General features: G+C 37.5%; 1 long non-coding RNA gene across 1 annotated transcript in view; it reads left to right on the top strand.

The window, feature by feature from the left end:
- The first annotated feature begins 215 nt into the window (after nt 1-215).
- LOC109453346 (uncharacterized) overlaps nt 216-26973 on the top strand; it is a 34837-nt gene continuing 8079 nt past the window's right edge. Inside the window, exons 1-2 of the long non-coding RNA XR_002138266.3 lie at nt 216-358; nt 6918-7018. This is a non-coding gene — a long non-coding RNA (uncharacterized LOC109453346). The remainder of the gene's footprint in view (nt 359-6917; nt 7019-26973) is intronic.

Raw genomic sequence — 26973 nt, forward strand, 5'->3', positions numbered from 1 at the left:
ATTCACTCTAAAACAGATGAGTAAATATACCAGGAATTGGGGAGATAAAGACAGTTTTCACAGACTAAGGGAGACATACTCTGGGGTGCAGAGGCCAGTATGGCAGTGCTGAAGGAGTCAGGCAATGCTCCTGGGAGACAAGGAGTCAGGAACTTGGCAGACGATCTGTGTGAGAGTGAAGGGAAACAACAGCAGGACTTCAACGTGTGCCTGGAACGAAGCCTCGCGGTATCTGCAGCTATCTTCCCGTGGTCTTGGTGGTGCACAAGATGGATCCTTTCCATGAAGACAAAGAACACGGCCAGAGAACCAGGAAGAAGTGCTTCTGAAAACTGGATGGTCAGGATCATCTTCCAAGGTAAAGATGGGGGAACTATAGAAACAAGAGGAAATTAAGCTGCTTTTTACGGTTTGTAAACTTTTTTTCAGTCTGTTTTCCCATTCAGGACAAGTAGGATGTAGACCCTTCCATAGTCACAGAGAAACTGAACCAGATGCAGCCCTAGTCCTAAAATATCAATTCTATGTGACAATTCTCTTGCTTTGCGCTAGGCCCAGCAATCAGACTTCTGGAAAAAAGACAATGCAGTTCTGCCTCCTATTAATAGAAAGCCCTCTTTCTATTGTACTTCTTTAACTCTTTAAGATGTACGATGTACAGGCTGATTAGAGTACAGGCCGAATTCCATTACAGCAAATTCTCAAAGGATGTCCTAGAATTTGGTTGCATCAAATATTGCTTGAAATAAGAGGGCCATTGGCTAAAGATCAAGAATCTTACTATGATGATGGCATTGATCATCATGTTATTTGACTTGTGTTAATATTAGTGATTAGCCAGGGAAAACCTTAAAGACGATTTTTAATATTATCATTGATTGAACCTGGCTAGTTTTAACTACATTTTTCCTGCATCTGGAACAGGCACTTTGGCTTTGGGTCAGATTTTCTTCCCAGTTTTTCAGGCACTGACTCCATGCTATGGTGTTTGGGTTGCAAATATTACAAGGGCATACTTAAACACAAACAAAATGTCTCACGGATTAAATGGCAGAGTGCGGTTTGCTTCCTGAAACTCAGAAAGAGGAGCCAGAGGCCTGGGCTCCATGCCCAGCGCTTCCACTGACACTCAAGGTGACCTTGGGGGGAAATGATTTAACTGTTTCCTGCCCTGTGACTCTTGGGGTCATTGCAGATACATCTCTGAGGGGTGTAGATTCTTTGAAGATTTTTGTCAAGAGATTGTATGGGGTTGTACAAAGCTCTTCTCCTTTCTTCCATCCACTTGTCTATGTGAGCACAGGAGGCTCCCTGGGGAAAAATGTTAACAAGGGGTGCTGCACAATAGGCAGTTCTGGTAATAATGGATCGGTGATAGCATCATCTCCAAGAAGAAAAAGCAATGAGTCAACATATACAATGCTTTTTTTTGCATGTATCATTTTCAACCAATTTGCAAGACAATCTCTTATTCCTGTAAAAATAAGCCGAGCATGCCCATGACATGTAAAAAGCACCATTTCGCCATCTCCTGTATTATCATTGTAGTGAATTGGATAAGAACTTGGACTAGAGTTAGCCTGTCTGCATAAACTCACTTTGGCAAGTTACTTAACTACTCTGTGCTTCAATCTCCCCTTCGGTAAAAACTATACCCAATACATAAGCTTATTGTAAGGACAAATTAGTCCGTACCTTTAAAGTGCTTGGAACCATGCCTGGCACTTAGAAGTAATGATATTGTTATCATTCTCATTGTCATTAATACGATTAGCCCTAGGATACAGCACAGGATGCTAAATTTGGAAAATAAAGAGAAATTGGTTATCCAAGGTGGAAGGAATAAAAAAGTCCATTACAAAAGAAAAGTGTTGCTTTGAATCTGAAGAAGGTAGGAAGAAGCAATAGATCTTGGTCAGTCAATGTAACAGGAATCATCCATGGTTAAATGTCCTCCAAGAATCATTTAGACAACATTAAACATTTCGTGACATTACCTAATTCTGTACTCAAGACAGCAAGTCTCTCTTGCTATGCTGAAAGCAGGAAATTTAGTTTTGACCAGGAAGAAAGGTTTAATTCAGATTAGGGATGCCGCCTAACTGGGCGGGGGCGGGGGGGGGGGAGGGGGGAGGGGAGGAAGGGGGGGACGGTGTCTTAAATGTGATGCACCAGGACCATAGTCATCAGATGTTTATGCAGCTGTGTCCAGCCAATGACCAAATGTGCACCATGTGCCAATTAAATCAGGAACAATTGCAGCAACTTTCCTCCTCAATACAGCCGCTCTTACCCTTTATTAGGACTAACCAGTCCATCTTTTGATGAAGGGCCCAGTCAGGTTCAGCGCTCAGATCTGCTACAAGTCAACCCATAACCCTAAGTATCCCTTTTCATGACTGACATTACTTATGTCTCAGGGAAATTCTTCTCAACAGCTTTATCTTATGTTCTTGAAACAGTAAGTGAGCGAATCAGAATACCTTGGGAATTTTGAAGTTGTGTCCCTAGATGTATGTCAACAGAGAGAAACACTGCTTCAAAGTGAAGGGAGAGCTTAAGTGGTGGAATCATTTGGGGGAGAGAAAAGACAAATTAACGATCTTGTCAAATTCTTCTATTCTTGCAGAAGACAGCATTATTTACCAGGGTTGCCCAGCATCCATTTTCTTGCTTCTCCTCTGGCTCCAAATTGTGGTTCTAGACGTACTCAGGAATTAACAAAGTCTTTTCAACAGTTGCGCATAGTGGCTAAGAGACATTTTGTAGGTTAAACAATTCATATTATTTAAAATTTATATATAGGGCTAGATGTAACCTGGGGACTAGCAATTCTTTATGTTGGCAATTAGACGGATAGTGGTAGCTCGAATTATGAATAGTTTTATAAAAATACTTAATAAATTTAAAAGGTCAATTTTATTTAAATAATTGGTATTTAAAATTTTGATATCGATTAATTATAATTTCTATTTAAATAATTTTTATTATACATTTTGGTTTCATAAATCATAACGTCTATTTTTCTTTTAATTTTGACCGATAATTTTAAATATTTTAGAAGACAGATAACTTAAAATATATAAAAATAATTTTAATTTTTCAATTTGAACATTTATTTCAATTTGCTTTTAGGTGAAAATATATTGATATTAGCACATATTGCACACAATTACATTTTTAATTCTTTGGTTTATTCCTGACTATAGAACAAATTATATGAATATCTTTATTATAACAACAGTATTAGTATCTTTGCTGAAATGAAGGCAAGAAAAAGAAAATATATAGAATACATATATAATAATGCATGAGTTATATTTTATTGCTTATCCAAACATTACCAACCTATCGATAGACATCAAGACATCCACGATTATATGAATTGAATTTTCTTTGATATTTTAGATAATAATTTTTAGTAATCTAAGAACTATAGCTTTGTACATCTTCTATTTTGTCATTATAAATGTATACGTGTTTAGGTCAGAGACTAGTACAGTCAATTCTCTTAACTTGTGCTAGTTGTGTTCTGTAAATTCCCCTAGAACACTGCATTACCTAACACCGAGCTATTGCCGTAGGAGGAATAGATGGATAGGTTTCCATGAGTCTCTGGTCACAATATTTTCATCAACCAATTAATACACAACCTTATTTTATATAAGTTTCTGTTTAAAGACACCTTATTTAATATATATTGTTGATTCATTGACATTGAACTTACGGCCAACAGCACTATAACCCAGGCCTGAAAGCTTATTTAGCTTATGTATTTAAGGCACATCACAGCTTTCTTGGACTTAGAAACACTATATAGCACTTCAGCACTATACTTGCGAGCCATTTTAAATAGTGAAACTACCAACAAAAAGCACACACACACACAAAAGTGTGGCGTGAAATAGACCATAAAAAAGACAGTTGTTTATAGTACCAGAGCTGAAACAAGATGGCAGAGTGTCGCCTTGCTCAACCTCACCTGGGAACGCATATGCCAAGGCAATTCAAACTTTTTCCTTTTTGTGTGTGTTCACCAATGACTGCAAAAGCCCTTCAAGCATTGATTTTGGGTCACAAATGAATTTTAGACAAGTAGGCAAAATTAGCAAATACAGAATTTGCAAATAATTAGGATTGGGTGTACAAATTTTATGAAACAGTTTGCAAGCTTGATTTACAATTTTAAATACTTAGTCACACTGTATATAAACTTCTATTTGTACTCTTTGCCCCATAAATGTGAGGAATGGGACTGAGTTAATGTAAGTTCCTAGGTAAGGGAGTTATGAAAAAGAGAGATGAGAAAAAATGGGCTTAGTGTGTGGGTGAGTTGGGGGAGGGTACATCTTGAGAAGATTCCGATATATCCCTTCATGTGTTACTACTACATGATAAAAAATGGCTAAATATCAGGATTCGGCAACTTGAACACAACATTCGTTGCTGAAGTAACATATTTTGGTATGTTTGATAAATTTAAATAAATATCTTAAGATAAATCATTCATTTTTGAAGAGTTTTTTTTTTAAATTGCTTAATGCTAACAAAAATCTGCTAGAACAGCCAATGTTCTAACAGAAATAGTTTAAAAAGAACCAAAAAATCACTTTGCTCTTTTTCTGACTACATCATAGTTTTCAATATTAAATGAATGTGTCTCTTGGAACCAATAAATAGGAAAATGTTTTGTGCTCAAAGCAGTGAGACACGTATTTAGTTGTTGCATTTCAGACAATTGTAAGTAGTTTTGTGCCACTGGATGAGAGAAAATGATTCTAGATGTATGGAATAGCATAGACACAGAGATTAGGCAAATGTAACTAGAGCCAGGCAACTCTTTTTCAACGTTGGCCCCAGAGAACCCTAATTTCTCAGATGACAGCAGTAAAGAAATGGAATTGTAAATCAGCTAGCTGTTTAGAGGCTAGAGGATGTCATAACCATGGTAACATCTGTATGTGTTTTTTTTTTGTGTGTGTGTGTGTGTGTGTATGTGTGAGAGAGAGAGAGAGAGAGCGAGAGAGAGAGAGAGAGAGAGAGCGAGAGGAGACTAATAAATGGTACGCACAAGTTGATGGGACAGACGTTAAGGAAAAAGTCATCTGTAGTCCCATTTGTCTTTTGTTGTCTATTTTTGCTTTTGTTGCCTGTGCTTTTGGTGTCATACCCAAGAAGTATACTCTGGAAATATATCAAAGGAAACAATCAGCAGAGAGAAAAGGCAGTCTATGAAATAAGAAAAAATATTTGTAAATCTTCAAATGTCTGATAAGGAGTTAACATTCAGAATACATAAAGAACTCCTACCACTCTACCACAACAAAATAACCTGATTAAGAAATGGCAAAGGACTTGAATAGACATTTTCCAAAGAAGATATTCAAATGGCCAACAAGAATATAAAAGGATGTTCAACATCACTAATCATTAGAGAAATGCTTATCAAAACCACAGTGATATCACCTCACACCCATCAGGAAGGCTACATCAAAAACAAAAAACAAATGGGAGCTCCCTTCTGGTTGCTAGATGGGATGCTGCCCAATTCATGAATCACTTAATAAAGCCAATTAGATCTTCAAACAAACAAACAAACAAACAAACATAAACCCCAGAAAACAAGAAGTGTTGGAGAGGATGTAGAGACATCAGAACCTTTGTGCACTCTGGTGGGACCACTGTGGAAAATAATATATCATTTCCTCAAAAAATTAAACATAGAATTACTCTATGACCTAGCAATCTCACTTCCGGGTATATACCTAAAAAAACTGAAGGCAGGATCTTGAAGAAATATTTACACACCCATTTTCATTGCAGCATTGGTCACAATAACCAAGAGGTGAAAATGACTTGAATGTCCATTGATAAGTAAATGGATAAACGAAATGTAGTATATACACGCAATGGAATAAGCAATGGTTCAGCCTTAAACAAGAAGAAAATCCTGGAGGTGTTGGCTGGAGGCTCCCTTAGTCCTTGGCATGTGAGCCTCTACATTAGTGAAGCTCACATGGGAGCTGGATTCCTCAGAGCCTGAAACAGAAAGCTAACGAGATGGAAGTCAGTCTTTTATAACCTAATCTCGAAAGCACATCCTATCACTCCTGCTGTATTCTCTTCATTAGAAGCAAGTCAGTAGGTCCAGCCCACATTTAAGGGGAGGGAATTACACAGGCCATGAGGACTACTGGGAACCATTTTAAAGACTGCCTACTACACCAGCTTTCACATAGATGAGTTTCATTTGGGCTTACATTTCTATTTGATCTCTAAAGGAGGAAAACGAGATTTATAAGAGGTAAGTGGAGAAGTAGGAATGGAATCAAAAGTATATCCATGGAAATGGGCTGCAGACCCAATGGATGCTGAGAAAGAGAGCGTGAGGGATTCAGGAGTCACAGGAATTCTAGCCATTGAAAGGGTACAGTTCCATGGAGAAGCCTCAGCACTCAGAGAAGAGGCACATTGCTGGGGACATCTGAAGTAGTACCATACAGAAGAGGAATTATACTTATGTTTTCTGATTCCACAAAATAAAAACAGGACCAATGGGTGGCAAATACTAAGAGGCAAATATCTGCTATATAGAAAGTACTTTCTGGCCAATGGAGCTGTTGATGGGTGGAATGGGTACTGCAGTAGGGAGGTGCCCCACTGCAATGAAATTGCTCAGTAGCTCCAAAGAGAGGTAATTATGGGTAGAGGTGAAACCTGAAACCCTATCCCTACTGCCAGGCTCTCAGCTTCCCTGCCATGGGAGGTACCCACACAAAGGAAAACGTTGATTTGTTAATGGCTGAACAAGTACCCATCATGCCCCAGGGAGGGTTTCTTTGACAAGTGACCTTGGAGCATGAGACATACATAAAAAGAAGCAGTCATCAGCTCTCCCCTTCTGACTTTTCCCCCAGATAGATGACTGAGACTGCAGGGCAGGTGCAATGCACTTCATGAACCAGCTCCACCAAGACCAGACCTGAGAGCACTCCTCTGGAGGCCAGAACCTGTGTCTGTAAGTCGAAATGAGGGAAATATGAGCTACCTTATTCTTAGCCATTTCTGCTTAGTAATCTGGTATGTGCATGTTTAATCAATCCGCTATTGATGAAGATGCTTATAAAATATTGGGTGGGGGAAGTTATATTTGCATATAGAAAAAAAAATCAAATTACAGGAGTGATCCAAGAGGAAAATCCAGGTCTTTCATAAGAATGTATTTATTGATCTTATTTGAAAGTACATCGTGTACTCATATTTACAGAGTTCAAAAGATTTACTTTGAGTACTGTCACTTTTACCCTACCATCCTGACTCTATAGAAGGTCTTTTCTTTTATTGTGATAAATATTCACAACATAAAATTTACAATTTTAACCATTTTAAGTATGTAGCTCTGTGGTATTAAGTACATTCACACTGTTTTGCAACCATGACCACCGTCCATCTCCAGAACTGTTTCTCATCTCAGATTGAAACTCTATTTATCAAACAATAATTCCACGTTCTCCCCCTCTCCCTCAGCCCCTAGCAATTTTCTGTCTCAGCCCCTATTCTATTTTATGTCTCAATGAATTTTTGCCTATTCTAGGTACCTCATCATATAAGTGCAATCATACAATAGTTGCCCTTTGTGTCTGGTTTATTTCACATAGCATGTTTTCAAGGTTCATCCATGTTGTAGCATGTGTCAGAATTTGACTCCTTTTGAAGACTGAATAACATTCTATTGTATGTATATACCACATTAGTTTTATCCATTTATCCATCAAGGGACATTTGGATAACTTCCATGTTTTGGCTATTGTGAATAATGTTGCTATTAAATTGATGTAAAAATACATATCTCTTTGAGTTCCTGCTTTTAAGTGTTTTGGGTACATACGCAGAAGTAGAATCACTAGATCCTGTGGTAATTCTTTGTTTAATTTTTTTAAGAACAGAAGTAGGCACTTTTATTAGTTTCTTTATGCTTTTAGTAATTCTTTATGCAGATATAGCAAAAACAAAAATATGTACCAATTTCCCACATATATATCTCTGAAGATATTCCCATATCAGTATCCAGAGAGCTTCCTCATTTTTTTTTCTGTCTTTCTTTTTTGGTAGCTGCATAATATTCCAAAACTATGCCACAGTTTATTTAACCAGTCTTTTACTTAAGGACATTTTGAAAACTCTTTTCTCTAACAGAAATGTCACAATAAAAGAATTTGTACATATATAATTGTATAAATATGAAATGTATGTATAGGACAGATTCCTAGAATTGGATTATTGGATCAAAGAGTAAATGTAATTTTAATTTTGGTAGATATTGCCCAATTAATTGCTCCCCATAGGGGATATGAAAATTTATACTCTTCATTGCCAATGAATGAGTTTCTGTCATTTCACATATTTACCATAGATTTCAGATTTTTGCTAATCTGCTACATGAAACCTGATAACTCAGTATAGTTTTAATTTGCATTTTTCATGTCCTAGTGAAGCTAAATAACTTTTCATGTTTAAAGGCTGTTTTATTTTTCTGTGAACAGCTGGTGAATATTCTTTGCCCATTTTTCTACTGATTACTAGCTATTTTCTTACAACCATCTAGGAATTCCTTATATACTTGGGAGATTAGCTGTTTGTCTGTGAAATGAGTTAGAAATATTTGTGCCAGTTTGTCATTTGTCTTGTGAATTTGCTTATGATATTTTGCCCTGAAAAAATACTGATTTTTATATCATTGAAATTATTTATCGATTTTGAGCCATAGTTAGAAAGGGCTTCCAAGATCCAATGTTATAAAAAATATTGTCTGTTTTCTTTAATAATTTAATCTTTCTTTCTTTCTTTCTTTCTTTCTTTCTTTCTTTCTTTCTTTCTTTCTTTCTTTCTTTCTTTCTTTCCTTTTTTTTTTTTTTTTTTTTAAATTTCACTGCTAGATTGTTTTGGAGTTACCTGGAATACTGGAACACAAGGTGTGATCAAACAATGCAGTGAATGTTTAAATAAAATAAAAAAATTATTACAGTAAAAGACACATTGCAATTAATTCCCCTCAAAACTCCCCCTTGCTTTGAACACATTTATCTCATTGTTCTTGCCACTTGCTGAAGCAGTTCTGGAAGTCCTCTTTCGTGAGTGTCTTTAGTTGTGCTGTTGTGGCTGCCTCCATGTCCTAAATCATTTTGACTTTGGGGAAGAGCCAGAAGCTGCAAGGTGCCAGATCCGGTGAATAAGGTGGATGGGGACACACCATAATGTTTTTATTTGACAGAAATTGCCATACACAAAAGCAATGTGTGACACAAAGCATTGTCATGATGGATGATTTATGGCACACTTTAAAACACAACTTCTCTCAATCATAGCTCACACCTGACTGACTGCATTGAACAAGTTGAAACTTCTCACACACTGTTACTAAAGTTCGATGTACTGTTTCCCATATTGAAGATCCCTGCCTTTCTGTTGGGTAGCACTTGGCAGCAGCATTCACTGTATGTTTTGATCACAATGGAAAGGCTCTGTGTCACACATCACTTCTGGTAAGGCAATTTCTGTCAAATAAAAACATTACGGTGTGTCCTTACCTACCTTAGTCTGGCACTGTGAGACTAGATTTCTTGCTCTTCCCCAAAGTCAAAATGACCACGAAAGGTAAATGTTTTGCAAAGATTCAGGACATCGAGGCAGCCACGATAGCACAACTAAAGACACTCATGAAAGAGGACTTTCAGAACTGCTTCAGAAAGTGGCAAGAACGATGGGATAAGTGTGTTTGAAGTGAGGGGAATTACTGGCAATTTGTCTTTTACTGTTTTTTTTTTAATGTATTTAGTTATCTTTATTACAATTCATAAATACATCAGAAATGGGTATCTTTAATAAGACACCTAGGTTCTCATGGACCTCAGCTTTCTGTTCTTTCAGTCTTTAATTTTATTATGACAGTTTTTCACCCAGGGATTCTGGAAGTGTCTCTGGTCCTCCTAGGTCCAAGGACAAATCTGGCTTAGAGCTGCCCATGCTCCGTGACTTCTGCAATTCCTTAAATTCCAATGGGTCGCTTGGCCAATGGAACATTCCGTTACTGTACTGGTTAAGGTTCTGGGGCTATGCCTGAAAATTTACATTTCTATCCTCCTGTCACCCTTTTTATTCTATAGGGCAGTTATAGTCCCAACATAGTATCATCACTTTACCATTTCTCCCTGCCAAATAAAGGACCCCAAAGCATTGCCAACTGCCAACAAGTTATGTAAGGCTTCTCTTCTCTCCCCAAATGAAGTTATTTGGAATCTTGAGTGAAGGCAGACCATAGGTTCTCAGAGCAAAACTCTTTCCCCAAAAATATACATTTTAAAAATTTAAACATTCACCATATTTTCTGATCACACCTTGTACAGTGTAAGGTTCAGATGCTCTATCTCCTTTCAGATGCCTGCTTAGTAGTCCTCAAAACATTTATTAAAAAGTCCTCCCTTACCTGATTCATTTGAGATAGTATCTTTACTATGTACTAATTTTAGGATGCAGTTTGGATTATGTATGGGTTTCTGTTCTTTTCATTTTTGTCTATCTGTATTCATGCCTCACCATCACACTATTTTAATTATTGAAGTTTTATAGTGTATCTTAATACTTAGTATAAATAATAACTGCTCTGCTTTATCAGAGTTTTTCTGGCTAGCTGGTATTTTTATTTGGATTATATAATATTTATAAATTAACTTTGGTGGAATTGTCATCTTTATAATATTGAGTGTTCTAACTTCATGCATTCTTTTCATTTGTTTGTTTTTACTTTTGTATCCATTAGGAATATTTCAAATTTTTCTCATAAAAGTTTCTCATATACATATTTCTAGTTAAGTTTCTTGTTGGTGATTTGTCTTCTGTTATTTTTATAACATTGTCATTTTATACTTTCTTATGGCTATTGATTTCTGATATGTTTTATCAGAACTTGAGCTACTTTATTTTTACAATAGTTTTTCAGAAGATTCTTTGGGATTTTATAATTATATAAACATGATATCTATAAATAGTGATAGTTTTTCTGCCTCCTTTGCAATTCATACCTCTAACCTATTTGTCTTATCAAATTGCATTGTTTAATGCCTCCAGGAAAATATTAAGAGTAATAGTTATAAAAGGATCTGTTCAAGTTCTGTGGGTCTGTGCTTCTTGAATTATCTATTTTAGACAGTGTATATTGATTTTTATTATGAAAAATTAAGACAACTTCCCTAAATACACTATCTGGCTTAAAGGCACTATTTCATGACTGTCTTTTGATTAGTCTTGTTGTCTTTTATTGCCAAAGTTTTATAACATTTAAATTCTATTAGTAACCTTTAAGTCTTGCATGCTTTGTTCTTAGATATTCATTCTAAAAGAGTATTAAACTATTATGATTATATTAATTTTATTCATAGAGGGATCAAAAAAGAGGAATATGGTCTTGTGTCAGTAACTTCTTCTGCTCCGAAGAGAATTGCTAATTAACATCTATTTGATCCTTTACAAATTTCTTTCCAGCCTTGTTCATCTCTTCTATGTCACACTTGATTGTTATTCTTTCTTATGCCTCATGTTATTCTCCTCTGGAAGTGCCTCTGTTTCTGGAGTAACCCTCCAGATAATATTTTCACGTGGGATATGTGAGTAGTGTATTTTTGTGTGTCCTTGCATATCAGGAAATGTTTTTATTTTACCCTGGTGCTTTACTAATTATTTGGCTGTCTATGGAATTCAAGGACCAAAGTCAGTTTTCATCAGAACTTTGAGGACTTTACCACCTCTCCTTCTAGAGTCTACAGTTATTAATGGAAAGCCTGATACTAATTTGATTTTCATTCCTTGGCATATAGACAGTTGTTCCTCCTCTCTTGGAAGGATTTTTTGTTGTTGTTGATCTTTGGAATTCTGACATTTCCTCAATTGGATCCAGGGTGGGGTGTTTGTTTGTTTGTTTGTTTGTTTGTTTGTTTTTCATCCACCTGCTTAATCTTCAGTAGATAGTTTTAATACGAAGATTTCTAACATTTTTTCAACTCACACCTCTGTAAAGTATGACTATCATTCCCAACTTATGAATAAGGTTTAGAGAGATAAACCAGTCTTCCCCAGGTCACTGGTTTCTCCACTGTGCTCTACTTGTAACGACTTTAAATATACCTGAAAGCCATAATTAAGATTACTCTTGGTGCAAAGTATAAAACACTTTGACTTTAGATTTAGAAATTTGGGTAATTGTTGTCTTGAAATTTTGGCGTTCATGACAGTAATGATTAATAAATTGATAAGCTCATATTTGCAAGTTCTATCTACTATAAAAAATGAAAAATACTTGAATAGTTATTTTCCCATGGGCTCCCTATTTGGTTATACCTTATGCAATTACTTCTTTTTGTGGGCCCTAAAGGTGAGAAGTAACTAGAAGTTATGGAAATAGTATTTCCTGGAAGAAGCAAGAGTGAAATTTGGGGTTCATCCCCTAATCAAATCTTCCCTGTTGGTGGCGAGAGAAGGTAGTGTGAAATACATATTATAGATGGGAGAGGGATTGGGAGGCTGGGTGAAAAATGTGAAGGAATTAAGAAGTACAAATTGGTAGTTACAAAATAGTCATGGGGATACAAAATACAGCACAGGAAATAGGTATAGTCAATAATATTGTAATAACTATGTATGGTGTCAGGTGGGTACTAGACTTATTAGGGGGATTAGGTCATAAATTATATAAATGTCTAATCACTACACTGTACACCTGAAGCTAATGTAAAATAATATTCAATGTCAAATATAATTTAAAAATAAAATAAAGAAAAATATATTTTTTTAAAGAATTCATAGTTGATTTTTAAAAAATGAATTAGAATAATAAACTGATAGAGACAAGAGCGATATGTGACAGATCAGCAAGAATTTATGAGTCATGATGTTTTCAAGCCAGGGAGTTCCCTAAGGTCATGTTGCAAATCAGTGGTAGAGTAAATAAAAAGTATTTTCTTTAAAGATATCAAATTCCTTTCCCATTATATCAACTGAAGACATTTTTCCTTGCCTCTTTTCTCCATAGACAGTCAGGAAAGTTGCTATGACTAACAAGGAAAGCACCAAATACCCTTTAACATACTGAGCTTAAGCCATAAATAACATGAGCTAGCGTCTCCCACTCCAACTGGTGGTCAGCTCCCTGACTAGACACACCCAGAAAGAAGGGATAGTGTATACCCAGGGCAAAGGGACCATAATTTTAAAAGCCGCTGGTAGCTGTTCTGGTATAATACAGACAGCATTCTCTATGGATAGAATAAAATGTAGTGTCGTGATACGCAACCAAGATACCCCATACCAGGGTCTCTCAACTTTGGCACTTTCGAAATTTGGGGCCAGATCATTCTTTGCTGTGGGAGGCTGTCTTGGGCATTGTAGGATGTTTTGCAACACCCTTTGCCTTTACCCACGAGATGCCAGTTTGAGAACCACAAATGTCCTTCACACATTGCCAAATGTCCCCTGGGAATGGGGGCAATTGCCCCCAGTTGAGGACTACTGATCTACACAGATTCAATAGAAAATGTTTTTTAGTAAATAACTGGAATATGCATAAGAAGTTTTCTAGAATACATTTTGCTTTTCACACTGGAGTCTTTGAATATTATGTGTTAAAACATAAACATTTTAGGCTCTGGAAAGAGGCAAAGAATCTTTATATAAATACAGCAAATACTTGAGACCATCAGATAGCAACACTGCACTACACAAAAGAAAATTCTGTGGCATGAGAAACAATTTTCTGAGCAGATTATTAATCTCAGCTTTGTGTTACTAATAGCACAAACCCAGCAATTAATCTCTCTATTCGTGACTTTATGCTACAAAACATCTAAACATGATAGAAAAAAATATATTCTTACTTCAAAAATAGAACAACCCTTTGTAAAGATAATTCAGTCAGCAGGACACTCTAGTTGGCATTCCCTAAATTCTATTTTTGCTGAGAGGAGCGACTGCCTTAAAAAAGATGCACTGAAACTTAGAATATGATAAACCACTTTGCTGCACATTTTTGCTTGGATAAATTTGCTGGATGGTCATAACTTATGCCCGGAAACATAATCTTATGCCAAATATTTGGAAGGTGAATGAAGGAATTATTCAGTGTAACTAGGAGGCTGAAGTAGAAAAATTTCCAGAAAAGCATTTGCATTTTTTGACTCTTGCCTAATACTGACATTTCTTACTTCTGTTTACTGTATGGACAATGGAATGTGGCCTAAGTTGCCTATAAAAGGAATTTTCTGTTACTTCAACATTGACCCAATCTATCTTTCCTAGGTGGGGGGTGGGGTGAGGATGGAATGTGTGTGTGTGTGGTGGGGGAGGCACAGTGAGGAAGAAAAATAAAATGTAAAAAGTTTCTAGTGAAAGAAAGGGAATCTTTAAGTGGAAATGGCTTATTTGTAAGCTCAAAGTGTTATTCTACCTTAAACTTTTTATGAATATTAGATCCTTAGACATATATAAACAAATGGGTGTATGTATGCATATATGTATGTATACACACACTATATATATATACACACTTATAACATATATATGTGTATATATATATTATACAATATATTATATGTGTGTGTATATACAGACACACACATATGATATATATGTACATCTTCGGTCTCTTTAACAACGTCTAGTCCTGAAAAATCCCCATTACAGAGCCCCATGGAAAATGAGTATCATTTAATTTGTGGGGAGGTGAGATTGTGAATAAAATTTTTCTATTTATTATTTAGTGTTCCATAATGCCATCTGCTAAATCAGCTGGTTAATCAAGGCATCGATCAGCCAGTTGTCCTCAACAAGCCTGGAGGTCTTCGGGAGGATAAGCTTCTGAGCTTCCTGAAGCAACACATGTCCAAAGCTTTAGTGAGAAAAAGAACTCAGACTCACCAACCCAGGAATCATGATGAAAATTCTCTTCTTTGGGCAGCGTTTCTGAATATTTGCAGACTCTTATTTAGACGAGGAATAAATAAGAAAGATGTATATTCCCCAAGAGAGCATAGAAACACAGAAAGCACCTTTGTAATAGCAGGAGGAAGAAGATGAGAAGCAAAATCAGGAAAAAAGCCGGCACAAAATGAAAGGAGGGTGTGCCTGACAGAAAAAGTTCAAGGCTTTGATAAAATCCAAAGAATCCATTTGCAGGCCTATGCCTGGTCTAACCTCTTAGAAAGAGAAAGGGCGTCCTTCCCTTTCTCCTGGTTCAGAAAATAGAAAAATTCAAAATAAAACTTAAAATGAGGAAGAAGCAAAGGTTACGTTGCTTCTTTCATAATAGATACAGTAGCTTCAAATGAGGCCTCGTGAACATTCACAAAGTTTCCTAAAAATTCATAAATAACATTTCCTTGAGATGATATTGCCCCAAGAAAAGCAAATAAGGGAAATAGTGTGTTAGCCTAGAGCAGTTTGAGAATGCTTCAAACTGCGGTCTGCAAGCTGTGGAAGGGACAGCAGCTTATTTTCCGGCAGGAGATATGGGATGGGTTGGGAGGGGTCTTTATGTTCATCTTTTAACCCTGCTCCCTCCTCACCTCCCCCCACACACACACACACTCTGCACTGCTGCAGGGAAATAGAAGGAACTGGATTCCCTCTGCAAACCCCAACTAAGACGCATGTGTTCCAGTGCCTCCAAAATTCTGAGTGCGAAATGCTTACTATAAATACATGAAGGCATGGATGTAAAATGTTTTTTTTAAGTGGAGTTATTAATATCAGGAATAATAATCCACCTAAAACCCTTACAATCAAAAGTTTACATCATTGTTAGTGGGAAATGTTTTTGAAAGATACCCAGAAGTGCAGCACCGCATTTTCTGTGCACTCATGTCTTTGATGGCTGCTTTCAATCATGCAGTTTATTTGGATATTCAACCATGTAATCAATTTTCAACCTCTGTAAATAACTTTGAAACATCTTTAGGCCAACAGAATTCTCTCTGTTCCTCCATGTTTTCCACCCCATCTCCACCCACCACTTTCCCTGTGCTGTTAGGTTAATAGTAGATTTCATCTTGGACCTATGGAAAACGAATGCTCAGTTCCCCTCTTCAAAAAACTTTGTGAAAAAAACAAACAAATATCTCAGGAGAAGCAGAGTATAGTTTATGATGTATCAGTTTTTGCTGTGTTATGAACCCACCCAAAACTTAGTGGCTTAAAGCAACCATCGTTTATTAGCTAACGATGCTGATACAGCAGTGTGGATTAGACTTAGCTGAGCAGTTCTACAGGTCTTGCCAGGGCTCACTCATTCAACTTTGGTCAGTGGGCAGGCATTCTGGGGCTGCTTGGTCTAGGATGTCCATGTCTGCCTACTGGTGCTGTCGGCTGAGGTAAGAAGGTTTACTGGGTCAAGTGTCTCCAACAAGCTAGCCTAGGCTTATGGCAGTTTCAGGATCCCCAAGTACAGCAATAGAGAAACCCTGACATGCAAGTAGTTTTGAAGCCTCTACTTTAGTCCAATGCAGTCCTACAGTCAAGCCCAGATTCAAGGGGTTGAGAAATAAACTCTCGATGGGAGATGCTACCAAGTCATGTTGCAAAGTAGTGAGCATAAATGATTGGAAGAAGTTTAGGGCCATGTCTTTCTTTCCTTTCCCACCGCCTTTTTTTTTTTTTTTTTTTTTTTTTTTTTTTTTTAACAATTTAGCGTGTATGGCTACTGGTATATTTTTTAAATGGAGGTCATAAGACATATTAGAAGTTCATTCAGGCAACTCTCCCATCAAAAGATTGAATCAATAATATATCATAAATGGTTTTCCAGTCATTGCTGTGATCATTATAAATCCCTTGTTTATAATAAAATGTGATTGTATCTGTTTAAGCTCCATCTATTGGTCTCAGCTCGCCCTGTGACACCAGACATACAGACCAAGCAAGATCTCACTTCTATGTGACAGCCTTTTTGATTTGTAAGATGGCTGCCTTGCTCCTTGGGCCATCCCTTCTACAGGCTGCTCATCCCACCTCCTTCCACTGTTTTTTATCAGATGTGGTTGCAACACCTTAAATATTCCACTTACTCTCCTCCAGCTCTGCCCCAACTTTACAGTCTGATGTCAACCTGAGCCAAATGCAATATTCCAGGTGCGATCGAATAGCATGCAGAAAAGGAGACTATCTTTTCCTTCATTCTATATTCTTTACTTTCTGTAAGGAAACCTTAGATCACTGTGCTAACTCAAATTGTATGCACATGCACAAGTTCTCCCAACCTATATATAGATGCCATTGTGGGATTAGATACAGATCCTTACATTCTTGTTAAATTTCATTCTACAATATTGATCCCATTTTTTCCTATTGCTAACTCCTCTCGGGATCTCTATATTGGCTTGTAAAGTATTTTGATGACACAGATGTCATCCATGAATTCAGTCAATGTGCTTTCTGGATCTTCATTCAAGTGTTAGATAAACTGTTGACTAGGACAAGGCTGAGAACAAAACTCTAGGAAGCCCACTAAGAACCTACTTAAATTTCCAACAAAATGGCATCAAGACAACTGGTCTAATGATACCATCATCTTGCTATTATGTGTCTACCTCAATTCAGGGTGAAGCAGTGGAGACTTCAACAAATCCCTCACTAAAATCTAGTTGTATGGTGTCTATCTCATTCTTCTCATTCACCAGACTAGTTATACCGCCCCACGAGAAGTGAGATTAGTGTGATTCCTCATGCACTAAATCTTCACAAGACATTCCTAATTATAATTATTTCTAAGATTGATTTAACCAGTCTGTATTAAAAACCATGATCCTTATCTCCTCTTATTTCCTGTTTGTTTATTTGTTTATTTATTTTGTTCTGTTTTCTGTGTTCCACCGTTCACTCCCCAATTTGGAGTTTGGAATTCTTCTATACATAGTGTAGATCTGATGACCAGTTATATTAGATCAAATCTGTATATTAAATAGATCTGTCTAGAAGGAGTTTAGAGGATGGCATAAGGGTGCAAGTTAGGAGATTCCTTCAGTAAACTAAGAGACATGTAATGAATAACTGAATTAAGACTTTTTCCCCCTCTACCTTGGAGATATATTTAGCAATGGAATATTTAGCAATAGAACACATTTAGGAATGGAAAGATCTTGGCAGTTGATTGAATGGGATGGAAGTGAGAAACACGATTCTATCTAGGATCACTGTCCTTAGTTTCTGATTCAATTAATTGAAAAAAATGGTTTGACATTTATTGAGGAAGGGAACAAGTTATTAACTTTATGTTACTATTTCTAGGGTTACACATATTTCATTAAATTTGAATTATTTTGAGAATTTCCTAGATAATCACAATCATTTCTATGTCTCGCTCTCTTTTTGTTACTACTCTGTTACTACTTGGTATTTGTTGTGGTTTCATAATCAGGTGAAATATTCTAGAATATCCTAAAACTCTTAAAGTATTCGCCCCCTTTAATATCTTATGTGGTTGATGTACCTTAATATTTTTCTTAGACATTTTAAAATCTATCTTTCACTTTACTGTCTTCCAAGTTCCTCACCATAGTTATGAAGAATTCACTTTCTCCCAAAGTTCCTATCATGTTCACCTTACAAGTGAATTACTGTAAATCTAAAAATGGTCTAGATTAATCCTTCCCTTCCCTTCCAGGACATGAGCTGATCATCAGCCAGTTTAGAATTTTTCAGATGCTCTGCCTTTTTGCTGAATGAAATCTAGAGCTGGTGCCTTCGTGCTTTAAGTCCATCATCACTCCCTTATGTTTCTTACTTTTATTTCAAAAAGCACATTGTCCATTCCCTATACTTGTTGAAAAAGTCTGTAGGATACTATCCTACCACTTATGTATATGCGGGAGACATTGGGTCAGACTTACAGAATTCCAGGCCTAGAAAAGAACTGGAGAGCCCACCTAATGTTCCATTTACAGATGAGAATGCGCAAATCCAGGGCGGTTACGATTAGTGTAAGATCACATAATGGGTTAGTCAGGGAGAGCCAGATTAGAACATGCATCTCCTGATGTTTAGCCAAAATTTATGTTATGTTTTCAGTTGGCAGGAAGTCAGACACTAGGATTCAAGTAAAGAATTCAGGGTATTCCACTTCCAGCACTGCAGGGGCCCAATGATACATTAAGAATATAATGTGGAAGCGTATAATTGTGTGAGGCTGTGAAGATGTCCTTATGTGGTAACAGGTAGACCTTTGGATCCTGATATAGCTTCAGCTACATTCTTCAGTGTAAAGTGCCCACAGCCCTGGGAATCTTTGACCCAACCATTTCCTTACTTCTCAGGGGTTCCACTGACCACTGGAGAGACCTCTGTGAATACCCACAGCAGCATCAAGAGCTGTGTCCACTCACTGCATTATTGGTCACGTTTTCTGTGGCATTGCTTTACCTGGATCAGTAGTCAATCTAAAAGAAAGTGGCATTTAAACAAGACCAAGTTGTTATTCTTGCTCATCTCTAAACTTGAACCAGCCCTTTGTGGTCTGGTCTATTTCAGGTGAATTCCAGAAAATTCCCTTTTACAACAGCTCCTTTGAAGCCAGGACACCAACTATGGCTAGCAAAAAGAAAAAAAAAAATAACAATAAAATAAATTAAAAACAAATAGCGCCAATAGAGAAAGGTGTGTTGCTCTGAAAGTGGTCACATGGGACCTGTGCCATTGAGCCTTGAGCAGATGGGGTGACTCATAAGATGACCCATGTGCCATGCTCTGGCCTGTCACTAGTTGCACTATGAGTCCTGCCAAATGAGCTATCATCTCTCATTAGATTACAAGGGTGGCTTCCAGCAATTGTTCTTGAAGAGAAAGAACCGTATCTAGAAAATACCAGCCCACGTGCCTAAAGGAGCTGTTGTAACTGCCTCTGAGGGGAGGGCTGTGAGTTGGCCATGCTATTGGAGATCTTGTTCCCTGGAGGACCAAGAAATAATAAGGATCCAGCATCAGAGTGTGGTGCCATGTTACCCCTTGTTGAAGCTCCTTGGATTATTCTTGTGGGACCAGGAAACTCCACAAATGTCATGGCATTTCCATATAGTCTCTGCAGAACAGAAAGCAGCCACTGAGTTTCCATCCTTTTAATTTCACTTCCTTAGGAGAAATGAAATGAAACAAGCTTGAGCTCGCTAACATGAAGAATGAGCCAGGTTTGTGGCGGGAGGGAGGAATGGTACTCCTCCACCACTTTCCCCCAACCCTCGCCCCCATTGTTAACCTAAGATGTTCCTGCTATAAGTGATTGGGTATTAGAGCCAGTTATCTGAAAGTGAGAAAGTTGGAATGTAGGATCCTCAAATCTTAACCCTGCTCTACAGTTGGTTCATTGCCTCATCAAAGGTTCTTTGACAAGGACAGTCACAGACATGGTATCAGATGGCTGAAGTCACCTGCCCCATGGATAAAGGGTTGCAATGCAATATTGTTTCCTTTTAAAGCGAACACATCATTTTTTTAATGTTAAGAGAGATAAATGTTTATATCACTCGCCCTTCTGTCTCATAACAGCACTTTAGTTCTTTCGAAAGACATAATATGACAACACCATACATGCTGGTAACTTATGTTTCTTCAAGCTTACTTTAATGTCTAAAGAGCTATGGACAATCATAGGCTGTCTACATAACCTGAACCCAGGAAAGTATTGTATTCTTTCATTTTTTTCTCAGTACAACTGGTCTTGCCAGTCAAATTCTTTGGGGCCGTGAGGAAAATACACCCATAGATCACATAACTAAGATTAAAACTGATTTAAAGTATCCCCAGAAAGGTGAGGTAGAAGGATAATTTTCCACCTCATCATCAATTTGGGTTTTAGTCCTTCTCGTCATTGAATCTGCAGCATATTTTAGGTTCTACCAAGATAATATCTCAAGGTTCTTAGGGAAGTTAACATGAACTCAAGTGACCAGGCCTTCTTTGTTCACTTTGCACTTGAACTTCTTAACAAAATAATCAGATTATATTATCTAAGTGTCAAATACTTCTGTTGACTAACTGATACCAACTACCTACCTATGAAATGGTAGATATCTCTTAAGCCTAGTGACATTGGCCAGGACAGCAGTTCTCATCCAATTCCAATCAGCTGTGTCCAGAGAAAACTTAGCAACTGATTTTACTTCCCAAACCAAGCAACCTGTGCCAGTCAGAGCTACTGAGACAGGACAAAGGATTTGGGGCCATTTTTTTCTTAAAAGGGGATTGTGCCATTGCAGGTACGTAAGACTGCATCTATTATCCATGCACCCCATGTGACCACCCCAATCCACTCAAATCCAGCCACTATTTAAAATTGCCCAAGCCTAGACTCTAGAGTGATTTTTATTATTGCAAAGTCTGTTCTTGCTACACATTTTGACCAGGTCATCAAAGAACTGACCTGTTAGAGCACCCCTCTGAAGTTCATCAGAGAAAGTTTCAGATGGCCTTGTGATTTCCCAAGTAAAAGAGATGTCAGAAGTGCAAATTATTGGCATTAAATGGGAAAAAAGAACATTGGAAGCTCAAGTGTAGTTTGGGGAAAATTAAAACTAAGAAGAACAAAGGAAAGGAAATTCAATTCAGGTCTATTCTGTAAAAGGTTGGGTTCTTATTTTGATCTTGAAAAAAATTTTTTTGAGGAAAAACCGTTTCCAATTCTATCCATCTGCTAACCTTTTATAATATCTTTCATCTATAGCATGATTTGGAGGAAAGGAGGGAGTCAATGATAAATTGATCAATAAACTTAATATTTAAAAATAATAGATTGCTTGTATAAAGTAATGGCAGTTTACAAACCTGTCACAAATATCTAGGTCAGTGCTAAGAGTGAAAAAAATGTAAACAGAAGCAACGCATTTATCAGTATTATTCTACTACTACTCTTGCTATTTATCTCCCTGGTAAAGATATAATGCTTCATTTCAGGTAGAAAATATAAACTGTGCAAGCATCCAAAGGAGCGCTATTGTCTTAATTGAATTCTTTCAGAAATTAATGTGTGGCTTTCTCTCTTTTCCTCTTCTTTTCAGTCTTTCTGGGGAAGTCTAGGAGGGACGTCATCAGCCAGATTGACAGTTATACATAAGGCAGCAACAGTTTAGACTGCAAGATGAGTTTGCAAGACTGTTATAGTCAATGCCTCCATTAATAAAAAATGAGAGCATTTCCCCCAAAATATTTGCCTAGAATATATACAATATATATATTTTTAAATTCAGCATTAGTCTTAACAAAGAGAAGAAAAACATTTTTCCCTAGTGGCCAGAGTGCAGGGCTGTGAGGCTGAAAACCAGTTGCCCTGCTTCAGTTTTCTCAATAGTTATGGAGATAATATCATCTGTCTCTCAAAGGTGCAAATAAACTAAATAAGGTAAAAGATGTGATGATTCTCTGGAAAGTTTATTTGATATTCGGTTAGGAAGGATGCACTACTATGATGTTTTTTGTTTGTACAAGTATAATTATAATCAATAATAAAAAAACACATTCTGGGTGGTGAATTGGCTACAAATAGTGCCAGCCTTAGGCAAAGTGGGACATAATGAGGCATTATTTTGGATAACACTTCCTGCAGACTTCCTAGTGAGAAGCACTTCTCTCCACTCAGCCCCCCAAACAAAAATATAGCAGTGTTCCCGACTCAACCCCAACCTGACTCCTTGTCCCTGTTTCCCTTAATAGTTTTCTTATCTCTTGACTCTTCAAAGCAATTTGAGATGCTGTGATAATGATTTCAGATGTCATTCTTGCCCAGGTTTTGGGGGCATTTTAACATGGAATAATGTATTAATCCATAGGAATGATTCTAATGATGGAGAGCTTGGGTTTCTGTTTGTTCTTTCATTACTATGTTCTTTAAGCTGTTGATCATTGATTCAACAAATATTTATTGAGTATTGACTATGTGCCAGGCAATATGCGAAAACTGGAAATGCAACTGAGACTGACAGGCTCCCGGCCCAAACTCTCATGAAGTGACTTGGAAATAGACATCTGTGGACAAAAAAGAGGCTCTGTAATAAATCTAACCAAATGTAACCTCATAGGGTGATCTGATCATAAATTCCTAACTGGGCAAGTCATGGTGGGTCGTCATGACTCAGCTATAACTTCCCTAGTAAAAGGTTATCTGTGCCTTAAGCAAGACCTGTCCATTGTTTTGTGCATCTAGGTTAATACACCTTTGAAATGCCTCTTTTCTAGGTCCCTCAGAAGCATAACCACCCTCAAGAAAGCACATGATCTTGTTAACTATCCTGTAATCTCATTATAGAGATTTCCCTGCCTTGCTTTCTCCCACATTCATATAATCTTTCTTATGTTCCCTCCTTAATTACATCGTATAAAAGAAACTGCAAACGGTTACTCCTGGGAGCATTTGAGATCTTGCTTCTAGGCATGTTTTCAGTTTGGCTCAAATGAACTCTTATAAAATTCTCTGTGGGTTTGGATGTTTCTTTACATTGACACATCCAAATAGTGAAGGACAATCCATGGGATGAGGGCTTTGATGGGGCAGCCTGGGATGCTGTGGGAAACTTCTGGGTCTTGGGACAGGCCGCTTGGGAGACCCTGGGAATAGTGTGTAGGTTTTGATGCCTACCACTTAAGAAAGTGATGTCTTCACCCACAAATTGGGCCAGTTCTGTTTAGGAAAAATTACCTGCAAAAGGAGAGATGGTATTGGGAGTCAAATGCCCTAAGTGACACTTCACGTCTGCTTCACCAGTTGTGTTTCTCTGGAGAATTCACTCAACTTTTCTGAGCCTCAGCTTCCTCCTATGCCAAAAAATATGAGGGCAGACTATGTGAATTTTGTGGTTGTTATTAGTTTTAAACTTCTATATCAAAGTATTTTTCTAATACCTAAATTAAACCTTTCAAATCCAAGGTCCAAATGCAGTTCTCCTTTGACATTGCCAAAGGGTAAATTTCATTGCCTTCCTATTTTGTTGTGACACTATTTCTTGGCCACTGGTCATTGCTACACCTATAACTTCCTTGGAAATCTGCTGTCAGGGCCCTGCTCAGATGAATGATAACCATGTGTTCTCTGTTGCCCTCCCACAGGCACTGAAGAATAGGCTGAAAACCAACCTGAGATGCTGCACAAGTCCAGTCCTCTCTCCCTAGCAGACATCTTATCGTATCAGGATTGGAATGCCTAGGTCCACTGCATATGGCAAATTTAATGAACCTAGCCAAGCGGGGTAATGGAAAACATTAAAGGAAATAATTCTAAAACAGATTAGCACGCTTTGTCCTTGTTATCCAGCTTTAAAAAAAAATGACCCTAACAGAGTCAAATAAAAATGACAACTTCTTTCAGGCATGTAATTATTTAAAAAAAAAAAGAAAAGAAAAGAAAAGCACTTTAGAAGTCATTTGCTCTAACACTTACACTTCAGAGATGAGGAAATTGAGGCTCAGAGAGGGTAAAATGTTTGGGTTAAGAACCCACAGCTGGTTGGAAGCAAGCCAAGACCAGAATTCAGATTTTCTGATTCCCAGGCTCTAGAGTTCTCTCTCTCCTTCTCCTGTCTACCTACCCCAGACTCTGCTGTTTGTCTTTAAGTTATACATATCGCAGAGTGACCCAGTCTTTCTGAGAGTCTGGTCTGGTTCCTCACCTCTGGAGAGGAAAGAGGATTTCCTTACTTATCCCTAAATTTACTACTATGTCTTGAGGTCACTCACCACTCACTCTGGGTGCCTCCCTTGCTGGAGGGCCTCTGGAAATCCTATCTTTTACTGTTTACTGTTTTCTCCATGGCCTATTAGTGTCCCTGCTTTCAACCATAGGCATCCAGGTTCAACACAAAGCAAGATTGCTGAAGAACCACTGAGGGGAGTTGTTTTGTGTTTTCATGCATCTCTTTGATGAGATTTGAATGCCATCTCTGTGGAACAATTGTTAGAGCCATCAGTGGAGCCAGGAAGGTCAGAGACACCCCTCGGTGCCAAGTCTGTAATGCCTCTGGTTGAATTGGTGCCTGAGCCAAACCCTTTTAATGTTGTCCCACTCTTAAGAGGCCATACTGAAAGACAGGAGTGGGAGGTGACCAGTTGGGCAGCCAGAGCTCTAGCCCCAGCTTTCTCCTCTAACTGCACAATCTAACCAAGAGGAAAACGAATGCTACTCCACTCCCATTTCATGCACAAGGGGTATAGGTTTTAGTTAAAATGTTTTCTGGAAATACAGCCTTGTTTTCTCTGAGACAAAATGTGGCCATGTTTTGCATTCTCTTAGGAAGATGAAGCAGCAAATACTTGGGGTATATATTAAAGGAAAAAAGTCAATAAACAACAAGGTAAGTGGACGATCATATTGATCTGAGATCCATAATCTCTACACACACACACACACACCTACTTTCAGGAGTTTTTAATCAATCAATATGCGGATATGTATTAAATATCTATGCTAAAGGCACTGCAGTGGTAGTTTTTTCTGATATCTGAATTCCAAAATTAAAGTGGATTCATAAATAGAAAAATATGGGCGTATCTAAGTAAGAAAAGAACTAAAGCAGTATTGGATCCCATATATGCTCTGACACAATGTTTTCAAGGGCCAGGTCACCCACCTGTTGGTTATTTAAAGAAGGGAATTCTGGCAGCAGCTGGGACTCTGCCATAAATAACTTACACACCAATGTTTTAACATTGAGCCCTTCTCCTCACATCTTTCTAAGGGATCTTGATTTTAGAGGTGTCTCAGGTGATGGTTCTCTCCAGAGTCACTGAAAATGAGAGCGGCTGTTTTCTTGTTACCATTTTCTACTCATCAGCCCTTTCTACATGCAAGTTGGCTATTGGTTTCAAAGGACTTTCCACATTGAAGGGTCAGAAAAACAGCAACTGTACAAGAATAACCACTGTTACTATCTGAGGCCATTTATATCAACTCCATTAAATAATTAAACCCACACACATTTCAAAATCTTCCAATATTTCCTCATTATCATTGATTTTAACCTCAAAAATCACAATCTTGGTATTTAAATTTCCACCAAAGCTCCCAGTCTCCCCATGGTTATACTCCCCGGTGACTGCAGCTGCGTTGGCTACTTTCTGATTGTATCTGACTCTACTTGATCCGCTGAATGTTACCCCCAACCGATAGCTTTCCTATTACCAAGAAGAGCCGAAAGAAGCTTAACTTGGGATGTGTATTATAAACCCATAAGTTAGGGTTGTATATGTGTGCATGTGTTTTCTATGTCATGGCCATTTATAGGTAGGCTCACCTGTCCAGTGCCAAAGAAAATTCAAGTCATTTAAAACAATGGCATACATGAATTCACCCTTAAGGTTGGCATTAAAACAATGAAAACAAACACCCACGTCCAAGTGAAAGCTTGAGCTGCTGCCTTAATGGCTCTTTCAAAGGACAGGGAAAAAAAAAAGGGAGAGAGAGATTCTTTCAGAAGGTGGCCTAAATACTTTTATTTATTTTATAACTTCATTGGTGTTGGAAAATTTTCGTTAGAACACTCTTTTGTTTTCCTCAAAAAATGTGTCAATGTACAACAATTTGGTTGGCTTTAATGGGCCCTGTCACTCCCAATATGAACATTTGCAGATAAGAGGCCCAAACCACAGACCGAAATGCCTTCACACATAAGTTCAAGCGCTATTTATATCCTACTCTGTCAATAAGATTTAATCACTGTGCATCGAATCTTCAATACGAATTGTATCATCTTTATATTATTCTAGTACAGGGTCTTGTCCTTAGAAGGTACTCAATAAATGTTTGTCAAAGCAGTCACAGAGAATTTAGGTCACAAGAAATCTAAGTGATTATCAACATAGCAGGCCTTAGTGGTAACCCTTACATGTTATTTGATTTCTCAAGAGGAAATACAAATTCAACCTCACCTTTGTGTTCTTCTTTGGTAGATTTCAAGGTGATCT

This window comes from Rhinolophus sinicus, chromosome 14 (assembly GCF_057876585.1).
Source record: "Rhinolophus sinicus isolate RSI-liver-muscle chromosome 14, RSI-T2T, whole genome shotgun sequence".
NCBI classification, from domain to species: domain Eukaryota; kingdom Metazoa; phylum Chordata; class Mammalia; order Chiroptera; family Rhinolophidae; genus Rhinolophus; species Rhinolophus sinicus.